This window comes from Mycteria americana, chromosome 4 (assembly GCF_035582795.1).
Source record: "Mycteria americana isolate JAX WOST 10 ecotype Jacksonville Zoo and Gardens chromosome 4, USCA_MyAme_1.0, whole genome shotgun sequence".
Lineage (NCBI taxonomy): Eukaryota > Metazoa > Chordata > Aves > Ciconiiformes > Ciconiidae > Mycteria > Mycteria americana.
Window position 1 is genome coordinate 27,656,691 of NC_134368.1, and position 23,320 is coordinate 27,680,010.

The window sequence follows — 23,320 nt, forward strand, 5'->3', positions numbered from 1 at the left end:
CAAGAAGAATTCCCATTGTTTCCAGTTTACCCACCCAGGCAGCTGGCTGTGCTCAGAGCTACTGGGGGAGAACCAGTGGCTCCAAGACTTCCTGTTAGAGATGTGTGAGTGTGTATGTGTATATACGTATGTATAAGTATACATGTGGATGGACACAGGCACACATTTTAGATGCCTGCAAGGCCAGCCAACTCACAGTCTTCATTTAAAATCAACTTATTCCCACAGTCAAAAGCAACAGTGAAGTTTAATATTGCTATTAAGCACAGTATAAACTCGAAATATGCATAAACAAGAGCTGGAACTGTCTAACTTCATGCAGGCAGAACTTAAATGGAATAGAGAGTCCCGGTTATGAACAGGTTAAACTGAGTATGAACAAGCACTGCTCACCTCAGCTTAAGGAATCATTTCATGTACATTCAGCTGCAGAAAGTAAAAGTCAAGGTTGCTGTTCCATAGCCAGCAGGGTGAAACGCTTTATGTAACGGTACAGTTTTACATCTATACTGATTTAAGCCAACTGTCCCTTTCAGCAGCAGTTGGCCTTTAGACTGGCTCAGCCTCCACAGCAACACTGTCACAAGGATGCATCTTCTTTGAGAGGTTAGTTTTCAGCCTGGGTTCTCAAATTGATCAGCTTGGACAGGGGGCCACAAGGGTGCGAGGGAGGAGGAAAAGGCGTGTTGTAACAGCTTGAAGAAGATGGACAGACACCCTTTAACAGTTGCTGTCGGCAAGAGCTTTTAAAACATTAATTTTGGATCAGTCCAAAGTGATGTGAAACTATGCCCATAACCTTTCACCATGCCTTTAAACTTCATTGAAGATGTCACATCTAGCACATGTGACAGGCCAGGAGCACCGCCAGCACTAATGACTCAGATGACACACGTAACCTCACCAGTGTGCTCGACGCTTATCCTGCCCACTTTCAGTGTTGTTTAAAAAAAGGAAGGGGAAGAAAAAGAAAAAGAAAAAGAAAAAGAAAAAGAAAAAGAAAAAGAAAAAGAAAAAGAAAAAGAAAAAGAAAAAGAAAAAGAAAAAGAAAAAGAAAAAGAAAAAGAAAAAGAAAAAGAAAAAGAAAAAGAAAAAGAAAAAGAAAAAGAAAAAGAAAAAGAAAAAGAAAAAGAAAAAGAAAAAGAAAAAGAAAAAGAAAAAGAAAAAGAAAAAGAAAAAGAAAAAGAAAAAGAAAAAGAAAAAGAAAAAGAAAAAGAAAAAGAAAAAGAAAAAGAAAAAGAAAAAGAAAAAGAAAAAGAAAAAGAAAAAGAAAAAGAAAAAGAAAAAGAAAAAGAAAAAGAAAAAGAAAAAGAAAAAGAAAAAGAAAAAGAAAAAGAAAAAGAAAAAGAAAAAGAAAAAGAAAAAGAAAAAGAAAAAGAAAAAGAAAAAGAAAAAGAAAAAGAAAAAGAAAAAGAAAAAGAAAAAGAAAAAGAAAAAGAAAAAGAAAAAGAAAAAGAAAAAGAAAAAGAAAAAGAAAAAGAAAAAGAAAAAGAAAAAGAAAAAGAAAAAGAAAAAGAAAAAGAAAAAGAAAAAGAAAAAGAAAAAGAAAAAGAAAAAGAAAAAGAAAAAGAAAAAGAAAAAGAAAAAGAAAAAGAAAAAGAAAAAGAAAAAGAAAAAGAAAAAGAAAAAGAAAAAGAAAAAGAAAAAGAAAAAGAAAAAGAAAAAGAAAAAGAAAAAGAAAAAGAAAAAGAAAAAGAAAAAGAAAAAGAAAAAGAAAAAGAAAAAGAAAAAGAAAAAGAAAAAGAAAAAGAAAAAGAAAAAGAAAAAGAAAAAGAAAAAGAAAAAGAAAAAGAAAAAGAAAAAGAAAAAGAAAAAGAAAAAGAAAAAGAAAAAGAAAAAGAAAAAGAAAAAGAATCTCATTGGGGTCATATCTGAAGCTTACAGAAATCCACACATGGGTTCATATAAATTTCAGATGGGAGCCTGATCTAATTTCAGCACAAATAGGTCCTCCTCCTTCTCTGAAGGTCCAGAAGGAGGATGAAGCAGCTGACACAGGGGCAGCCCTGCTCCACTCCTCGCCACCTGGGAAAGGAAGGGAAGGGTGATCCCAACATCGGTCAAGCAAAAGGCCCCCCAAGGGATCTAGAAGTATTTGGCGTACACTGCCCACAGTAACACGCATTTTTAAAGAAATGCCTTTTGTTGGAAACATCAGCCAGGCTGGGCAATACCCAGAAGCCCTGGGAGCTTCAGCAGATGCAGGAGGCCAACTGCAGCAAGCAGCAACAGGGTTTCACTTAGAAAAACATCACAGAAGTCCCTATACACTGGATACCTGGCCAGAGAAATATTTACCTGACAGAGAGATGCCAGTGCTCCTGCAAGTCGAACCATTTATGCAATAGTCGCAATAGTATTAGAGTAAAAATAAAGCTTGAGAAAGCACTAACACTATAGTTCAAAGACAGCTGAAGTTTAGAAAATGTAACAGAAACCAGGGAAGCGTTCTGCATCCCTTCCTAAGGGAGACAGACAGTGCCACAGGCAAAGGTACTTTCAGTCACAGTAATTTAAGCACAGTCTTAAATCAATGGAGAATGCTTTGGTGTAAGTGAGGGGAAAACCTTGTTCATAGCAGTAATTAGCAGACCAAACCTGTTCCCAGTGAAATCAGTGGGGCTAGGATTCTGTACCCTGTTTCTGTAATTAGCACCAGTGTTTTTTTTATATTCCTTCTCAATTATGTATACATTTGGCCAGGTCTTTATCAAATCTATTTAGAGAATCAATGAGAGAAATCGAGAAATCAATGCATTAAATAAATACTTTTTTAAAAACTACCGCACACCTTCAATATAATATACCAAGACAGATATGTGTCTAAAACCCTGATTTGAGAGAACGCCTTAAAATTCTCAGTGCATTCGTGCCAGTCGTCATCTGCCAAGTGATATGCTGGGGTGTTTATTACTGATCATCTTTCCAATTAATCCTGTTTCTGTCTGTACTTCTAACAAGTAGCTTGTTAACTCACCTAAAGATAGTCTGCTAAAAGAAATAAAATATATATATATATATATATAAAAATTTGAAAAAAAGAATCTATTTCTAGTTACCAAAAAAAAAAAAAAATCCATAATTAGTATAGCACAGGCATACCGCTGTATGCTTAAACCTTAACACAGAGGATTATTAAAAAAAAAAAAAACAAAAAAACAAAAAAAAAAAAAAAAAAAAACAAAAAAACAACAAAACCAGTTACTGCCATTCAGCAAGTATTCCTACGAGACAAGCTTTGCTACTCATTTTTTTTTTGCAAGATCACCATTTTAAACCAGCAGAAAATACATAAGACTTTTAAAAGCTCACCATACCCAATGAAATACTACTCTAGAAGATAAAGTCCCAATTAGGGATACCAGTATGCAAAATGTACGCTGCAGAGGTCATTGACTGGCAGCGGACCACTAGATTACGAACTACAGCCTTCTTTGTTGGTCGTCGTACAGGCACATGAAGATTTATGTTTAAATTTAACACAATCCTAATGTGGCTGATACAGTCAGCAAAAACAGAGCTTTCAAACCTAATGGCATGAGGTAGCTAAGTTATGGCAAGAGCAAGTTATTTGACTATGGTGCTGCATTAGCTGAGAACGGGGCAGTCCACCGCAAACGTTATGAAGACTGGACACAGAACATGAAGAGGCACTTCCAGAGGGCTGACAGACCAAAAAGCAGCAGCAGTTTCTCTTCACACTTCTGTATAAGAAACCGGTGATAAGGAAGAGGAGAACAGTTAAAAACCCACAAGCAGTTGCCACCTTTTTCACAAGAAGGCTTTTAAAAATCCTGTAAAGCCCAGAAAATCCATAACTGGGATAATTCTGTGAATCCTGACAACCAGAAAAGGAAGTGACTGTGCTTTGTATAAGCCAAGCAAAGATTTCTATTATGATAGCACCATGAAATGGAGGAGTTCAAGATACTTCGGGCACTGCGGAGAGCACACAGCGAGCTCACTACCCTGGACTTCAGGAGGTCAGACTTTGGCCTCTTCAGGGATCTGCTTGGTAGAGTACCATGGGATAAAGCCCTGGAGGGAAGAGGGACCCAAGAAAGCTGGTTAATATTCAAGGATCACCTCCTCCGAGCTCAGGAGCAATGCATCCCGACAAAGAGGAAGTCAGGCAAAAACGCCAGGAGGCCTGCATGGATGAACAAGGAGCTCCTGGACAAACTCAAACACAAAGAAGAAGCCTACAGGAGGTGGAAGCAAGGACAGGTAGCCTGGGAGGAATACAGAGAAATTGTCCAAGCAGCCAGGGATCACATTAGGAAAGCTAAAGCTCTGATAGAATTAAATCTAGCCAGGGACATCAAGGGCAACAAGAAAAGCTTCTATAGGTACATCAGTGATAAAAGGAAGAGTAGGGAAAATGTGGGCCCTCTCTGGAAGTAAATGGGAGACCTGGTTATCCGTGATACAGAGATGGCTAAGGTACTCAATGACTTGTTTGCCTCAGTCTTCACAGGCAAATGCTCAAGCCACACGGCCCAAGTCACAGAAGGCAAAGGCAGGGACTGGGAGAATGAAGAATCGCCCACTGTAGGAGAAGATCAGGTTTGAGATCATCTAAGGAACCTGAAGGTGCACAAGTCCATGGGACCTGATGAGATGCATCTACGGGTCCTGAGGGAACTGGTGGATGAAGTTGCTAAGCCACTATCCATCATATTTGAGAAGTTATGGCAGTCCAGTGAAGTTCCCACTGACTGGAAAAGGGGAAACATAACCTCCATTTCTAAAAAGGGAAAAAAAAGACCCAGGGAAACTACAGGCCAGTCAGTCTCACCGCTGTGCCCAGCAAGATCATGGAGCAGATCTTCCTGGAAACTATGCTAAGGCACATGGAAAATAAGGAGGTGATTGGTGACAGCCAACATGGCTTCACTAAGAGCAAATCGTGCCTGACAAATTTGGTGGCCGCCTATGATGGGGTTACAGCATTGGTGGGTAAGGGAAGAGCAACTGATGTCATCTACCTGGACTTGTGCAAAGCATTTGACACTGTCCCGCATGACATCCTTGTCTCTCAATTGGAGAGACATGGATTTGATAGATGGACCACTCAGTGGATAAGGAGTTGGCTGGAGTATCACACTCAGAGAGTTACAGTCAACGGCTCGATGTCCAAGTGGAGACCAGTGACGAGTGGCATTCCTCAGGGGTTGGTACTGAGACTGGCGCTGTTTAACATCTTTATCGGAGACGTGGGCAGTGGAATTGACTGCACCTTCAGCAAGTTTGCCAATGACACCAAGCTGTGTGGTGTGGTCGATACACTGGAAGGAAGGGAAGCCATTCAGAGGGACCTTGACAGGCTTGAGAGGTGGGCCTGTGCAAACGTCATGAAGTTCAACAAAGACAAGTGCAAGGTCCTGCACATGGGTCGGGGCAATCCCAAGCACAAACACAAGCTGGGCAGAGAATGGATTGAGAGCAGCTCTGAGGAGGACTTGGGGGTGTTGGTTGATGAGAAGCTCAACATGACCCAGCAATGTGGACATGCAGCCCAGAAAGCCAACCGTATCCTGGGCTGCATCAAAAGCAGCATGGCCAGCAGGTCAAGGAAGGTGATTCTGCCCCTCTACTCTGCTCTCGTGAGACCCCACCTGGAGTACTGTGTCCAACTCTGGGGCCCCCAACATAAGAAGGACATGGACCTGTTGGAGCGAGTTCAGAGGAGGGCCATGAAGATGATCAGAGGGCTGGAGCACCTCTCCTATGAAGACAGGCTGAGAGAGTTGGGCTTGTTCAGCCTGGAGAAGAGAAGGCTGCGGGGAGACCTTACAGCAGCCTTCCAGTACCTGAAGGGGGCCTACAAGAAAGCTAGGGAGGGACTTTTTACAAGGGCAAGTAGTGACAGGACAAGGGGTAATGGCTTTAAACTGAAAGAGGGTAGATTTAGATTAGATATAAGGAAGAAATTCTTCACTATAAGGGTAGTGAGGCACTGGAACAGGTTGCCCAGAGAAGTTGTGGACGCCCCATCCCTGGAAGTGTTCAAGGCCGGGTTGGATGGGGCTTTGAGCAACCTGGTCTAGTGGAAGGTGTCCCTGTCCATGGCAGGGGGGTTGGAACTAGATGATCTTTAAGGTCCCTTCCAACCCAAACCATTCTATGATTCTACAGTTCAATGAAATAAAACAGACCCCAGGAAAGGAAATAAATGTCACCCAAGTCATCTGGCACATTTTCCCTGTCTCAGGTGCGACGGGCACCAACCCTCCCAGATCGCGGACAGCATTTCCTTGCCAGGGTCACATCCACTTCCCTCTTGGTAAAGAATATTTTTAAGCAATTTCAATTCTTCCATGTATGTTCCGATGGCTTATTTGTAATTGCTCATGCTTCTCAAAAAAACAGAAGCTATCAGGTAAAAAAAAAAAAAAGACGCCAAACGATCTCACTTCACTAATTTTGGGACAGGCTCACAGGTTGAGATAAGGACAGGGAGAGATCATTCACCAATTATCATCATGGGCAAAACAGGCTCAATGTGGGGAAATTAGTTTAATTTATTACCAATCAAATCAGAGTAGGATAATGAGAAATAAAAACCAAAATCTTAGAAACACCTTCCCTCCCCACCCCTCCATTCCTCCTGGGCTCAACTTCACTCCCGATTTCTCTACCTCCTCCCCACCAGCGGCACAGGGGGACGGGGAATGGGGGTTGCGGTCAGTTCATCACACATTGTCTCTCTGCCGCTCCTTCCTCCTCACACTCTTCCCCTGCTCCAGCGTGGGTCCCTCCCATGGGAGACAGTCCTCCACAAACTTCTCCAACATGAGCCCTTCCCATGGGCTGCAGTTCTTCACAAACTGCTCCAGCGTGGGTTCCTTCCACGGGGTGCAGTCCTTCAGGAACAGACTGCTCCAGCGTGGGTCCCCCACAGGCTCACAAGTCCTGCCAGCAAACCTGCTCCAGCGTGGGCTCCTCTCTCCATGGGCCCACAGGTCCTGCCAGGAGCCTGCTCCAGCACAGGCTCTCCACGGGGTCATAGACTCCTTTGGGCGTCCACCTGCTCCCACGTGGGTCCTCCACGAGCTGCAGGTGGATATCTGCTCCACCATGGCCCTCCGTGGGCTGCAAGGGACAGCCTGCCTCACCATGGTCTTCACCAGGGGCTGCAGGGGAATCTCTGCTCCGGCGCCTGGAGCACCTCCTCCCCTCCTTCTTCACTGGCCTTGGTGTCTGCAGAGTTGTTTCCCTCACATATATTCTCACTCCTCTCTCCCGGCTGCAATTGCTGTTGCAGTTTTTTCCCCTTCTTAAAATACATTATCACAGAGGTGCTACCAATGTTGCTGATGGGTTTGGCCTTGGCCAGCGGCGGGTCCATCTTGGAGCCGCTCTATTGGGCATGGGGGAAGCTTCTAGCAGCTTCTCACAAAAGCCACCCCTGTAGCCCCCCACTACCAAAACCTTGCCACGCAAACCCAATGCGGTCACAGAGGCCCGACAGACCGAGGTGCCACTGGGCCTGCCCAGCGGCCCAGGCTGCGGCCAGCGCCACGCTTGCCTTCCCCTGCTCTTTCTGAACTCCAGTGCCATTCAACAAGTTACGAGCCAAACTGTGCTTATACGGTGGATAGTCTAACCAACTACTTCAAAACTTTATTCTTAGAGTTTAACCTACACATCACAGTGAAACAGGGGGCATCTGCCTGTAAATACAAATACACAGCATAGCAGCCTGCCTTTTCCAAACGTACACTGTGTTGTCTCCAGCTGTAAGGAAAGGTTCAGTTTTAAATAGTGACTAAAAATCCTGTTGTTTATCGTTTTTCATTTAAAAAGTACAACTGTTGCTTTGAAATTAACGTCAATTTTCTGATGCATGAAACATGACAGATGGTATAATTTAACCCAACTTAGACAAAGCCTAGCTTTGCCTGATGAAGATACAAGGTACCATAAAACTTTAAAATACTGTGCTGCCTTTACATATTTACAACAAATGCAATTCCTTTTAAAAAAAACTCTTGAAAACACTTTTCTTCTAATTTGTCTATTACACAAAAAATCTTTTTCTAAACGTTACTAAATAAAATAACAGCTAGAAACTAAATCTTAAGAAATCACATACCCACACCTTTTTACTGCAGACCTTCCCCATGACACAGCACATAGCTTATTCACCTGTACATATATACAATAGGGCCCTGTTCAGAGTAACGGTGGCAGTCGAGTTTTATGCAAAAAGAAAAAAAGTGATGGTGATTACTGGAGGTAATGAAACATAAGAACAGTGATTACAGTTGGAAAAGAGACAGATACTACAGAGGTTTTAAATAAGTGATTTTATTTCACCTGACAGTGCTAAAAGATCAGATTCTTCTTTTGCAACTAAAACTTGTTTCTCAAACCTCCATCTCTTCTTCAGAGATTCGGTTTAGCAAGGATAATATTTCCTTTATTTGCACTGTAAGAGAGCACACCTGGAATGCCAATAAACCTCAGACTTCCTAAGGCTGAACCACCCTCTCAAGTACCGTAAAAGGTAATTACCTGCAACCATGCAGCTGTGTGAGGTGTATTCCTATTAGTTAGCTACAACTTAGCTAACACTTACAGGCACCTCTTTTTTTATGTATCAGTTGAACCAGCATCACTTACAAGACTTCTTTAAATATTAAGCTAATGAAAAATCATAGCTGAGGCTAAACATAGAGTAACAGCTCAGAGACTGGAAGATCAAGGATTTTATTTTACTAATAACAGTGAGAAGGGCCTTGTACAAATTGCTTAAGCTCACTGTAGGATGGTTTACAAACCTAAAAATCGCAACCACCACAGGTAGTACCTGTGGCTTCTTGACAGGTGTGTCAAAACAACCTGGAAGAGAACCTGTAACATCCTTTAAAAGTGTATTAATAACTCATTTTGACACTGCTTAGAGGCCCTCCATTGAGGTATATCCTGTGCACAAAACACAGAGTCAGAGGAGTTCTCCTCTCTGCAATTTCCAAACCAGAGTACCATAGTAAGGTACAGGAAAGTGATAAACCAGTAAATGAGGCATGATAACAGCCATACAAAACCAAAGTCACCTATTACTCACAAATAAGAGTATCTCAACATCAGAGGAGACTCAGACTAACCATTCTTACACCAAAGCCCCTGCAAGATAAGATTGATCTTTAGGAATTCAGCCAAACCTGCCCACACGAGGCAGGCAAGATGAGTGAAGAGCCTACTGTCACCCACTGCTGTAATGCAGCTTGCTGCCTAGAATCACACATCTTCTGATATTCTTAACTCCTAACTTCCAGGACAGGAGAGGCTTGCTGAAAGTCTGCAAAACATCTCCAGAGCCATTGATGAAAAGTAATATGCAAGTACACGTTATCATCAATAAAACTAAGCTATACTGTTATTTTGTGCTCTTATGGTTTCCTTCATTTCGAATAAAGCTAAGGCACTTTATGACAACAAAAAAAAGGCAGCTATATAAAGATTGTTTTAAGCGATAAATGAAGCAGCAATTTATGCTAGCTAATAACAAGACAAATCTACTGTATCAGTTTAACATTCCAAGGGATAAGAATAAACAGGTAATAAATACCCACACTTGAGTGAAACACAAAGCTAATGTTAGTATTAATCTTAACCCATAGAAAACCCAAGGGTCTATAAATGGTCCTGACCCAATTGCATTTCTTCTAAAGCAACCCATTTAGTTGCTCTGTTTGGTGGAACGCAACTGTGAACAACAATAAACCTGAGAATGAACCATTTACAAACTACAGGATAATTAATATATCCAAGCCCATGACTGGAGCATGTAAGGAGCTCTTGCTTTCCTAACAGAGCTAGTCTTTCAAATAACTACTGCACCAGCTCACTAGTGATCAATGCTGCAATCCACAGAAGCAATTTCCAACAGCAAGACGTCTCAAAACAGGGTAGTTTTAATCCTCACTCATTTTACTACACTATGGTTGAGTTGTGAGCAAACATGCGGCAAATTAAGTCAACTTCTTGTTTTAGATCAAGAAGCTCAAGACCAGTAAGTTGTTAAGGTGTCATGAATCACAATTTTCGCTTAGCTATTGCAGGAGATCATGCTCAGTGTCTTAGAGGATATAACCAGATCCTTACAGGACATCACCTACGACAACTAAACATTATGAAAATGCATCTACTTATACAGTCTTTTCCAAAGCATCTAACACTGATGCAAAGTTCCATGAAGGGATAAATCTTTCATGGGGAAAGGGAGAGACCTGAGCTCATGCACAACACCTTAGCTCTCCCTAGAGATGATGCTGCTGCAGTGTACCCAGCTGCGAGTACTGGCTGTCAGAATAGCTGTCAAACACAGTGACTGATTTAAACCCAATACCAGCTGCAGCAGTCTTCCACAGCACAAAAGCTTTGTACTGCCGATGCTTACACTAGAGAAGTATTAGAAACATTTATTCTCCAAGTCTATTCACGTTTTGCAGCACTTTCTTTTCTGACAGATTACTACAATATAGTATATATCTGATGTCTGCAAAACTCAAGGCCAAACTGGTGTCAAAGGTCCTTAAGCTAGCAGTGGCACAGAACTGATGCAATTTAAAACGAACAAGGAAATTGCACCAGGTAATCCACAGGATAATTAGTGTATATTTACTTTGTCAGAGGAAAACAAACAGGGTGAGTAAAAAAGGCTCAGTAACCACTTTACTGCTGGTGGAGAAGCCAGGTTCTGTACAGGCAAGAGGCAATTTCTCACAGTACTATTTCTTGTGAGCATGCCACAGAGGTCAGCCTCCTCTTCATCACACCTGAAAGGAAACCCAAAGGACTAATACCTCTGGGAACTCACACCCACAACACAGGCATAAAATAAGCACAGATCAGAAACAGCAGCAACGGCAATACACAGCAAGATACGAAGGATTCAAGAGTACGAAGCTGCATTTTTACCTACTATGAAGTGCTGAATGGAGATGAATACCCACTGCATTTCAATGTCTGTCTTCAATTTGGGTAATTCCAGTTTGCAAGAGCCCCAACAGATCATCTCTCCCCTATCCCAAGAAACTTCTGATGTTTCTGAAAAAATAAAACCCAATGCACCCAAAATCCAACACCACTGTGCCCAGTAAAACAAAAGAACTATGCAAGTTTTGCTTCTCTGCAATGGGTCCTTCTCCCCTTTCATAAGAAATGTTTTAATTTGGATTTCCAGAGCACTTCTGTTCAGCGCCATTCCCACTTACCTGGTGGGCACACCCTGAGCCTCCCAGACTACATGGGGGCTAAGGTGAGGTTTCTCACACCTCCTGATCCTCCTGTGCCCATTCTGGCACCCATTTAATTGGGCAGGGAGCCTACACAGAGAACTAACCCAGCAGAACACACAGGCGGACAGAGGGAGTAGGATGAACCCAGACAGTGTATTTAACTCCCAGTGACTGGTTTTAAAAAAAAAAAAAAAAAAAGGTGCCCCAGAGCTGAAACAAGAGGGCAGGGCCACATCACACAACATGTGAAAAAAAAAACCCAAACAAAAAGGAATAAGGACAGCCTCTTCCAGCAGTAACTCACTGGCTTAGCTGTAGTAATAATTCTCATTCTACTCAAACCCATTTGGCTAAAAGGATGCTCTTCATTCTGTGAGAACTCCTCTCCCAGAAAACCTTCTGTACCTGTAACATACTCATCCTCTCTGTTTTAATTATAAACTGAAGAAATTCAGTTGAAGCTCTTGTTTCTGCAGTGCTCAAAACTGAATGGCTTACACACCTACACGGAGTTCTTAAAACCACAAGGCTGCAAAATTTGGTGATTTCACTTGACACTCCAAGTTATGATAATTTTAAAAATAAAGAAATACAGAAAAAAGCAGCATTGTTTCTCTGAAAGCAGCATAACTCTACCTCCCCATTCATCACCATGTTAAGGCATGTCCTGTGTACCTGGACATGGCTCGTGAGTAGTGCAGGTAGACCTTGCATTGACCTCCCTGCTCTCATTGAAGTCAGAAGCTGGGGACTTTTAAAATTTTCACCTTTGTTTTCTAGCCTTCAGTTTAGCAATTCTGTGCCGTTTTGTGAATCTCTATTCCTTTGAAGAGATGAACACAGAAAAGCCCTTAACCTAAAAATGTTTGAATTTTGGTAACTGTTGAAGAAACTGAAAAATAAATAGTAAATTTATTAAATAATTAAATATTAAATTAGAAATTTCTTTCTTGTGAGGACAGAAAGAGAGCCAATAGCTACAAGCAGTGAAATACCATGTATCAACCAGAAGGCCAAAAAAGCATACTATTAGTTTGCAGCTGAAATTGTTTCAAATGCAATTAAGTGTATTTCAAGCTACATTTATATTAGTGCACTAGACTACAATTACTTGGCAGTGCTGTATCTAAATTCAACTTTTCTTTATCATATTACGCCTTAGTGAGAACTGCCTTTAATTTTGAGGAGCTAGTGGAAGAAAAGAAATGCAACTCCGTATTAGCACAAATCTAAGGAAAATAATTGCTTGGCTAAAATTCTACCATCTACTATTTTTGCAAGCATCTAAAAACACAGCCAATAGTCAACTGATATAATAGTTGCTAGATTTGCTGAGTAGGTTTTTTAGAAAGCGGGACATGGAAAAAGCAGCAAAATTGCAGATCCATTAAAAAAATCACTTTGAGTTCAGATCAGTTTCTTATCACAGAAGTTTGGTAAAATTGCTACTGAAACAACTATTTCTCTTTTGGCAGGACATCAAGAAAACAGACTTGAAACTTTATCAAATACCCATTAAATATGTCCCCCAGATCCTTTTGACCTCAAAAAGAAATGGTCTCAGCCGCAGTGAACAATGCCTGTATTATTCCTCCTCGGTTTCAGAGGTACATTCAGGCACCAGTCCTCCATGGGGAGGGATTCGGTTTCCCTACGGAGGCACCAAGAGCCAGGCACATTGGTCAGACCAGACTAGAGTGACATGAAGGTGAAGCACCCTCCATTGCCATTTCTGCAGCATGCACAGCACAGAGCCAAAGGACAGCAACAGACCAGCACCAGCCCCACCGAATAATGACAGAGTCACTGAGAAAGAAGAGCAGACCTCCCAACACTGTCCTCATGCAACATCATCCCGTTCATTAAAAAGGTGCCCACGTTTTCCGGACAAATACAGCAAAATCGACAGTATCTGCAAAAGCTTCAGTGCTCCCCAGATAAGAAGTGCCATCCACCTCACCCAGCCAGAGCCACCAGGGCAAGGTTAGAAGTTGAAGCGGTCAGGGGGAAAAAAAAAGGGGGGGGGGGGGGGGGGGGGGGGGAATTCAAGAAAGTGGCATTAACCTCCTCATCCAGAATTGTTACCTGGTTTTCTCCAAACCTGCACCAGGATGTTAAGTAGCTATTGGAATGCCAACACCCAAAGAAGTACTGCACAGAATTATCCAGTCCAACATCTGAATGTGATGTAGGCACGGGGACTTTATTTGGTTTAATTACAGATGACTAGTAGAGCTAACTTAGAAACTTCCAAGAGCACAGCATCTCAGGAATACAGCTACATTGCTTGGAGAGCTGTTGGGAAGCTATACCAGCTCAGATTTGCCCATAAAAATCCCCAGTTTGCCTATCCATCACATGGTGCAGATGCTTTTTGCTTTCCCCCAGCTGCGTGCTGATGTAAGGGCACAGCTCAGTGACCAGGCTCTGGAAACCCGTAAATTTCCATTTTGCTTTTTGGATTCAGTTTTTAATTATCAGGAGGAAAAAAAAAAATCCTCTACTCTGTAAAAATGCAAAACATTTTTATTTCTGTTACCAAGCCAAAAACAACACCAGATGGAAACTCATTTAAAATTCTTACGTGCTTAGCTCTCTTTCTGCAAGGAGGTTACTACTACCAGCCAGACAGCCCTAGGAAAAAAAAAATAAATAAAAAAATCAATGGAATATGAAAGTGATTTACATTATATGAGATGACTGGAAACAGATGAAAACTGATGAAACCACAGTGACTGCTTTAAAAAAAAAAAGTCTTAATATTTACTTTGAAAACAATGAAAAGTGGTGAAAATACCATCAGGTCTCACCAGATAAGACATGCATAATATGTGTTCCTAAGGGCAGCGGGGGGAAATCTGGAGCAGCTTTACTCTGCAACAACTCTCAGCTCCGAAAAGGATATTAGGTCACGAACCGATTTGCCCTAAGTCAGACCATACCACTTGCAGAGGCCAAAGACACCCAAAAGCCAGCTGGCCTCCATCCCCCATTCTTGGGCTATGCAACGAGCTGAGTGAGAAAGCCAGACCAGGGGAGAGTCTGAGTGGTTCCCAGAAGAGCAGCACATTTCCAGACAAGACATCTTGCTGCTTCCTGAGTTTCTAGCTGCAGCTTTAAGCTGGCTGCTCTGCACATCACTGGGTCGCATTTCCCGCTGGAATTATAGGAACAGTTCTGTAGGGGACTCATTCATAATCCATAAAATCTTGAGCATTTTGCAGCTCTTACAAAGAATGCAAAGCAGCTTTTTCTGGTCTCATTTACCATGGCAAGTCTCAACAACAAATCAGTGTTAAAAATCAGTAATGGAAAAGTTCTCTGATACTGAGGATACTTTGCAAATAGTGTAAATACAGCACTTGTACAGCAATTTTATTCAGAATGTGTGCAGTAGCCCTTACTGATCAGTTACTGCAGAAATCTGAACAATGGCATGTCTTTTTAAGAAAGTGAGAGCTGTGGAAGTTAAGTGTTATATTTACACTATTTGCAGAGCATTCTTTATTTAGATTTCTATGGTAACCGGTAAGTAAGAGGACCGCAGTTCATATTTTGAATGTTTTCATTCCCCATGGTCCGAAACAGCAGAATCACTACAACCCTTTTTCAAGTAGGAAGAAGTGATAAGCAAGCATATTACTGACTTAAACAGTCGAGTCGTTACTGATTAACTTGAGATGGAGTTCTTCATCGACACAGCAATAATACATTCATTGAAGTTACCCTGTTTAATGTGACTCAGCAGCAAAACCAGTCTGGTATGCATTACCCACCAGGCAAAACTTGTCAAAATTGCATTTCTGCATCTCACCTGTCAAAATACAACTTGCACAGAGGAAACAGGGACAACTTTGTTCTCCCTCTGACCTCTAAGTAATCAGGGACCGGATACGTTGTGAGAATCAGTACCTGCTGCAGGGGTACAACATTGTTACCGCAGGAGGAAGCATCGCTCATTACTAAACCGCAGCAATTAATTTGAAGAGCGTCAGACAGCATATTACAGTATACAGTCACCCTACACCTCCAGAACAGCCTATAGCCAGGCTGGTCCCACTGCAACTTCTGCTTGCTGTAAACACTACGGGGCCAGCATGAGCAGTGCCAGCTCCCTCATCCACACTGCCTGTTTATGGGTTTTCCCATCAAGTCCTCCTACATACATGCCTCTGGACTAATTTTTGGATAATAAAACATCAGGGAGGACAACGTAATTGCTCTGTTCTGCAAATAAATAATCAGAGCTCGAAGAAAGCGTATTTTTTTTTAAGGGAGAACTGCAAAGCAGAACAAAAATCTACCTCTCTCACAATGTACAAAATATGTCCATTTTAACATCAGAAACATATGTAATCTCAGGTACTCCCCTCCTTTTGCTAGTCTTCATTTCTGAAGAGGACACCAGCCCCAGACACCAGTTAGTCTTTAGCCCCAAATATCCAAGACTAATTTCCAAAACTCTCAGAGAAATTAATCCACAGCCAACGACAACTGATTTCTATGGAATATTCCTCTCCCACATCCAGCTACTCTCCTGTCAGCATTTTGGCTGTCAGAGATGGTACCACAGACCTACCTTCTGGGAGCTCATGAGCAAGTCTGCAGCAAGCACTTCCCAACAGGCCAATTTTTGCCCAGTACATCGAGTTAAGTTTCTGGGAATCGCGATTCCTCCTTAGCCAAAGACTATTTTTATCAAGGAGAGAGGAAATCCTCCCCCCATCTGCTGCAAGTTTTATCATACATCCACAATTCCCAAGTGAAACTGCACAGGACTTCGAGAACTACCGCACTGCAGCAAGACTACTGGGGGTTTAGTAGCAAGACAGCCCAAAAATACCTAGAGGAAAGCAATTGCTGAACGCAGCATAGCGAGCACCCTCCATTGCCACGTTCCCCTTCCCATTGCCCAGAAGCCAGACACAGCACAAGACAGTCAAAGCAATCATTCTGTGCCCACCTAGAGTCACGGCTAAGGACTGCTTGGTCTCAAAAGTCATCTTTTGCTGAACCTATTTACCACAGGACACAAAGCTCCTACCACCAAAGCTTGATCAGCACAGGGTCAGCCTGGATTCAGCAACGCTTGCAATAGGACAAGCGGGACTTCACTGGTAGCCCCACAGCACAGGACCTCCATGCCCTCATTGCTGCCTGGAGACTGCAGGGCAAATGGTGGAGGCACTCCACCTCCAACTACCAAAATATCCTTGAGCACCAAGAGCCAGGAGCTCTTTGCAGCTCAGGCAACTCACAAAGCCAAAGTAAAACAGTAGGGAAACACTGGGGAAGGTATACTTTACTACTAGGGCCCCATGAATGGGCACCATTTTGCCTAGTTCCTCCGGGGGCCTGTAAGCACCAGCCACCCGCTCCCTCCCGCCAACTCCCCCTCCTCAAAACAGCGGCGCCTGAGCACAGACAAAGGCATCCTGTTCTAACGCACCACTTTATGGCAAGAGCATGAAATGGCAACACTAGGCAGTAGTCCAAAAAAATAAAGAAAACAGAAGTTCTGTGGAACAGAAAGCTCTTGCAAAGCACCGAGCTTCAGTGGGACGTGGAAGCCAGTGAATGAGCACTCAGTTTCACTAAAATGCTTACTTCAGACCAGTAAAGCATAACACTACACAGTGTAATAAATTTGAAAAATAAGAGCTTGTTAGATACAGCAAAACTGGAATACGTTTTCTACCTGTGGCTTATATTCCTCCCTTGATGTCATAAATCCAGTTAATTTCAACATCACTGAAGGAAAATGGAGTACTTCAACTTCCTCCCCGCCAATCTAATGCAACTAGCCAGTTTAAACAGGGACAAATCACAAGTGCCCACCATGAGACACAGGTCAGCCAGAGACATGCCCCTTGCCAACAAAACTGCAGCATGTTCACCTCTGCACCTCCAAATCAAGCCTCCTGGAACGCTCTTCACAGCAAATATTTCCTTCGAAACTTCCAAGCATGAGCTTTGCTGAATTATCTACTACTATCTTCTAAAAAGCACACTGCAAAGCTCTCAAATATTTCCTCCCTCTGCACTTGGACATGTTAAGTCATGTCTGAAAGAACCACAACAACCCACCATTTAGGTGGTACACTTTACTGCGTTCTCTCCAGAGAAGTTACTCCAAGGCATCCCCCTGCACTCAAACTACTTCTCTGCCTGGTTACGCTAGCTTAAAAATGCACCTCCCAGGCATTCACTATGCTGCATGCTGCCTAAGGTTTTGAAGCAATAGCAAACTTCAGTCCACAAGCACTTTTACATATGCGTAGGCAAACATCTCTAGGGAGGGAGTCATATCCAGCTAATTCCTTTTTGTACTTACTGAGTGATTCCCAGCCTGTCTCACTGACCTTGGCTACAGCATCGTCAAGAAACATGCCATGATAGGAACATCTCTATTCACCCTATACTCGATGACTAGACCCAGACTGTCCCTGCTGGAGCTCAGAAAAGGCAGAAATAGCAGGGAGATGAAGAACTGAAAGAGGCATCCAGAAGCTTTAAAAAGAGAAAGAGATATACGCAAACACCTAACCATATTTTGATGCAAAACATACAAGCCAGCAGCTACCCCACAGTGAAGCAGTTCCTTCTAGACAGGCGATATACTTATCCTACTTCAGCAACAACAGTCCCAAGGACAACCACCAAAAGAGGCAGTTTGGAGAGCTACTGCACAGTGGGACGTGAGGCCATGCTAGCACCTCACACCTTTGGTTTTTTGTTATAAACACCAAGGCTCTGTTTTGTGAAAGCCCAGACTGACTTCCATCACAAGAACGACAGGAATCCTCCAGAGCATTAGCACCCTTCCCATCAACAGATAAGGAGAATCACCCTCTTTGTGCACCTACCTAAAATAGCACACTGTTCAGCTATGGTACGCTGCCTGGGCCGGTCCAAGAAAGTTAACACTGTCTTGTTCCAATCAAGTAAAGCAGCCTTAACCCGGCAGTAGATGGCCACCAGGTCTCCCAGAATCACAGCAGCATAAAGGCCAGCATCAGTGACGACAACAGCCAGGACAGGATCTCCCTGCTTTCAGCCCTTGCTCATCTTCATGAACACAGTTTCCTTTGCTAACTGGAAGACATGCATGTCAGTAAAGTGTCTTTAGCAGTCCACCATCACATACATCCCCAGGACAGAAAAAACCCACCTCATTTCTGTTCATACATTCACAAGCCAACTTTCTCTTGCACAAAATACTGCAGCGTGATACTCCTATGCAAGGGCACTTGCTTTTGAACACAAGAGGTGATTGAGGGAGGAACAAACCACAAATCTGTGATACTTCCTTTCCACATATTACAGCACAGAAACAGAGATCTCCATAAGAGGAAACACTGCACATGCATAACAAAAGAGCTGTCATCCTGGCCACCTTGAGAAGTTCTGCCATCCTGGCAGGTAGCACTGTAATCCATGGGGGCTGCTACTGAAAGAAATACAGCCAGCTGCAGAGCAAAATGCTCAGAAGAACAAGGAGGAAGGACTTTGGATGGCTTTTGCTCTAAATATTTCTAAAAGGACTAAGTCCTTTAAAACAATTCATTTCCTTTTCTTCCATTTGCAGCATATTTTAGTTAGCTTTTTCGTTTGTTTTGATTGAGCTGATGTTCCTGCTGTTCACACAAGTAACCCAACAACTTGATACCTGAACTGCTCAGTACTCCTTCTAACATACAGTTAATATGTCACTGATAATCAGTTGCTTAAAGTGCACAGAAACTATATAGACACACCAAAAATCCCTGTGCAGTTCCAATGGCTCCACACCACAAAAGGCCCGAAAAGTCCCTGGAAAAATACCTCTAGCTTCCAGGTACAATGAAAGGAGAGCCCATGTGCACACAGTTCAGCTGATCCAGCTAACAAGTGACAGGCTTCTGGAAGTGAAAAAGATTTAATTAACCACAGAAAACTAGGGCTGGGGAAAGGCTAGGGCTGGGGAAAGAAAAAAAAAAAAAAACACACCACACCTAACAAAAAAACCACACATGAACACAGCTATTCATAAGGAACACCCTAAGTATGTTTTGCTACATTGTTCTTCACTAAGAGTTTGCATTTTGAGGCTGTATATAACCATCCACAAAGTCTGATGAAAGTGGAACCGAACACCAGCAATGGCCCCTCTGTGCTTGGGCTGGCTTTAAAAACAACCAGCCAACAACAATCAGTTGTAGGCAGTGTGAAGGTAACACAGTTATATATTAGCACTACAGAAGTTCACATTCTTCTACAATTTGGGGTATCCTTAAAGCATTACTACCCTGCTTTTGTGAACTATTTCTGTCAGCATCCCTGCAGCACCGTAAGCTAGCTAGAGAGAAATACATATCCATTGCTAGGAAAGGGCCAGTTGGGAAATGCAGCAACAAGTCCAAGACCAGTCACTCAGTCTGATCCTCTGCAGGGAAGCAAACTGAGCTGAGGAGAAGATGCTCAGCAGCACCCCACAAGCCACATACCCGAGGTGCCCAGCCTCTTCAAGGCACAAGGGGGAACAGGGAGCCTTCCTTGCTTCTCAGCACCAACCTGAACAGTCAGGCGCTATTTTCTATTACCAGATAAGAGCTGGCTTTTGGAAAGTTAAGAGAGTCTGACAGCTAATCAAGGAAATTCACCCCAGGGAACTGAATGCTTACTTTCTCCAGAAATCATGAAACACATCCAGTTGCTTCTAATATAAAAGTCCGATTATGCAGCAACCCATACTGCTAACACTGTAGTCTAACACTTGAAGCTTGCCTACAAGGGCATCACTGGCGAAACCACCAGCTTACACTGGCTTACACTGCTGTTGAACAACACCTTAAAACCATATTGCAGTAGTATTTTTCTTTATATTAAATAATGCAGAGCATAGAAATATGTCAAAGATACACTTTGAAAAGGTAGTCGTGTACTTTATTCTAGACACAGCTTTCAAACAACAGATCATTGACAAAAGAGGAGACCTAGGAACACCACAGGGGTGTGTTCTCCAAATATTTTGTTCATAGGGTTACCACAAAAAATGCAAAAGGCCTCCAAAAAAACCCCTACTTGGATCTAGCCAGAAACGCATACCACACAAGCACAGTCCTTCCACTAAGAAAGCAGCCTTTGGGGTGGCTTTGTTTATGAGCCGATTAGGCTGTTAAAAGCATTCAAAAGGTACCCCACCTACAAGAGAGTGCATTCCTCAGGGTGTGCAAAAACAAAAAAAAAAGTCCTCTTTTTCACTGAAGATCTCTAAAACTGTAACAGAGAACAGATTGTTTCCTAACAACTTTCATACAACCCTGGTTTTGTTTCTGCAATTCAAACACACTTTTCACAGTATTTAACTTCCTCCTCATCTTAATCCCTTAAATTTGATGAATATATCAGCAGTGTTTTCCCCACAAAAACCCAAAGCCAATTTATAAAACAGTAAGGCTTAAAGACCTTCAGTTATAGTGCTATAAAATAATATTATAGTAGAGTCCAAGTGTTGTTGTTTACATATATTATAACTTCATTCACATTACAAAGTAAAGATGCAAAGGACAGAATGCCTGGACAGGTAACTTGTCACAAGTGGCAAGTATTTTTTTGTAACCAATAAAGCCTTTTCTTTTAAATATAGTCTTGCAAATGTAAAAACGAGAGTAATACAAGTTACATCAACTAAGGTACAGGAGCACATTAGAAACATTAGCAATGCTGATCGTAAAGCACAGGGATCCATCCCTGAGATGGCACCAGCCCAAACTGCCAAGGCTGCATGTTGCTGCCCAAGCTCAACCACGTTGCTTCTGGCCCTGAGCTATGAGATTGCATGAGATCAGCTCAGATCTCCTCTGCAGCCACAGTACATTTATATGCAATGCAGATAACCCTCCTACGATAAGCAAGTGTAGGGGGACTGTTCAACACAAGAAAAATTACAACAATGCTTGACTGAACAAGACAGAGCAGTCAAGTAGCATATGCAATCCTGACCTGAAATGTTCTCCTTGGGCAGGTACTGGGTACCAGTTAAGCAAAAGCAAGCTGAAAACTCCTCATTCTTATTTCAGTACACCAGCTTTATGAAACAAAACATATAGCAAAGTAAAGGACAGAAGACCATACAAGCAGCATCACCTGCCCAGCATGGCTGACCATGAATGGAAGCTCCATGTTAGAGCCTGACTCCACTGAAGTCAGCTGGAATTCCGCAGAGCACAGACAGGGTTTCACCAGCTCAGGTGTCCTAATCTAGTTCTCTATTTACTACATTACACTGCTCTTCGACTCTTGTATGTAAAATCCTTTAAAACGATAGTTGCCAGAGCACTACCTCAGAGAGAAAAAAAAAAAGACACCCACACAAAAAGCTGTGCTCTGAAACCCTGATCTCGGGAGAAGATACTGGATCAGATTCAGATCAGGCTTACGCAGATGCAGGACAAGAGTAACTGTTCTTGCTTCCAACAGGGCCAAATTCAAAATGCTGTTTGGAAACATTATACAACTCTGTAATCATCTCACTCAGGGGGTTACTGCTATGCTTGCTTGTATCCAGATTAAAAACTAGTCAGGAAAACCATTTGCTTGCATTATTGCATTTTTATCTTGCCATAAGCACCACCATCTAAAGTCAGCTCGCTTCCAAGTTTTAAACTGAACAGATAAAACCTACTTGAGAAATTATACTAATTTACATATCCATTACTAATGACCACTTTATTTTTTTAACCCTTTCCTTATTCCTTCACTGCTGTTAAAGCTTGGGTTTAATTTCTTCCCTTCCAGTGCTTTTGCTGCACATTGGCTACAATTTTGCAGAAACACATCCGACCATAAAATTGTAGTCATGTGTTTGGGGAGACTCTAGAAGTTGAGCTACTTCTTTCAAGAGTACAGAGCAGGCTGGACTTCAGATTTGAAAACTCAGGCTAAAGATACTGCAGAGCAAGGCATCACTTGCCGGACTCCACTTTTTCTCATCTACCATATACTATTACAACACAAAATTGAAGTTATCCTCTTTTACCAGACATCTTCACTACAACCCAGCACTAAATGCCAAACATGATGTGGCAAGTTTTGCAAGCACTATAAAGGAAAGAAATAACTATACTATCCTAAATTAACACCACTTGGGCATCTCTGCACCTAAGATGTATTAGGAAGATCACAAATACAAGCCAGAATGAAGTCGATGCAACACATCAAGTTTTCAATGTTTCTAAAGTAACTGAAACGGGGGGGGGGGGGGGGGGGACGGGACACAGACACAGGGGACACAACAACACGACACGACACGGACACTACTTAAATTAAGAAGAAAGCAGCTACAATCTTGCAGAACAAGAGAAATAACAGGTATCATCAGCACACTATATACAGAAACCAATTAAGAGCTGGAAAATATTTGACACATATGTATAGAATTATTGACTAATGTTCAATCACCATTTGATCTCAGCAGCTGGGCTTGCATTAGGAACAGCAAGGCAGCATTCACACACTGCTTGATAAATTTCCCCAAAGTAACATACACGCCATTATCTGGTCTAATCTTCCAATTGTTCCTCAAGTCAAGCAATTTTTACAGAGAATTTGTCTGTATTTGGCTGCTTTTTTTTCCCCCCCATAAACTCATTTTTTTCTCTCTGTATATATTTATCCACGTATGCGCCAAGATCTCAATATGTGGAAGTATAGGCAGACATAGAGAACCTTTTATATAAAAACTACAACAGAAACCTGAAGCTCTGACCATTGTCATTTGAAAACAAAGTGATCATGATGAATTTTTAATTTTTTATTTATTACTGTTACAATGCTTCCTTGCTTTCATATTCTGGCTAAAATCAGAAGTGGAAATGACAGAAGGTGTTTTTTTAACACCATTAATTTTAAGCCAGAACAGAAGCAGGAAGTACTGGAAGTTTCACAGGAAAACTGGTCAGTTCAGCTTTATTGCCGGAAGCTACCCCAACATTTCTTTTAACATTTGAATACAGAACAGATATGAATCTCTAAAAATTAAGGTTCACGTGCAGCAAAAGCAGAGCAACACGTGAGTGGGTGCTGTTATC

The 23,320-nt window shown here is 42.1% G+C and overlaps 1 protein-coding gene across 14 annotated transcripts in view; it reads right to left on the reverse strand.

Annotated features, from left to right (window-relative positions):
• Nucleotides 1–23,320, reverse strand: part of APBB2 (amyloid beta precursor protein binding family B member 2) — a 200,741-nt gene that overhangs the window by 148,961 nt on the left and 28,460 nt on the right. For 4 of the 14 annotated variants that reach the window (XM_075499979.1, XM_075499977.1, XM_075499978.1 and 1 more), the window contains exon 1: nucleotides 2,792–2,983. The exons of 1 other annotated variant lie outside the window; for it this stretch is intronic. The gene's annotated coding sequence lies outside the window, so the exon portion shown is untranslated. Of the gene's footprint in view, nucleotides 1–2,791; nucleotides 2,987–13,833; nucleotides 13,884–23,320 lie in introns of those variants that run through there. 9 more of the 14 variants (XM_075499975.1, XM_075499970.1, XM_075499982.1 and 6 more) reach the window with 6 other exon arrangements.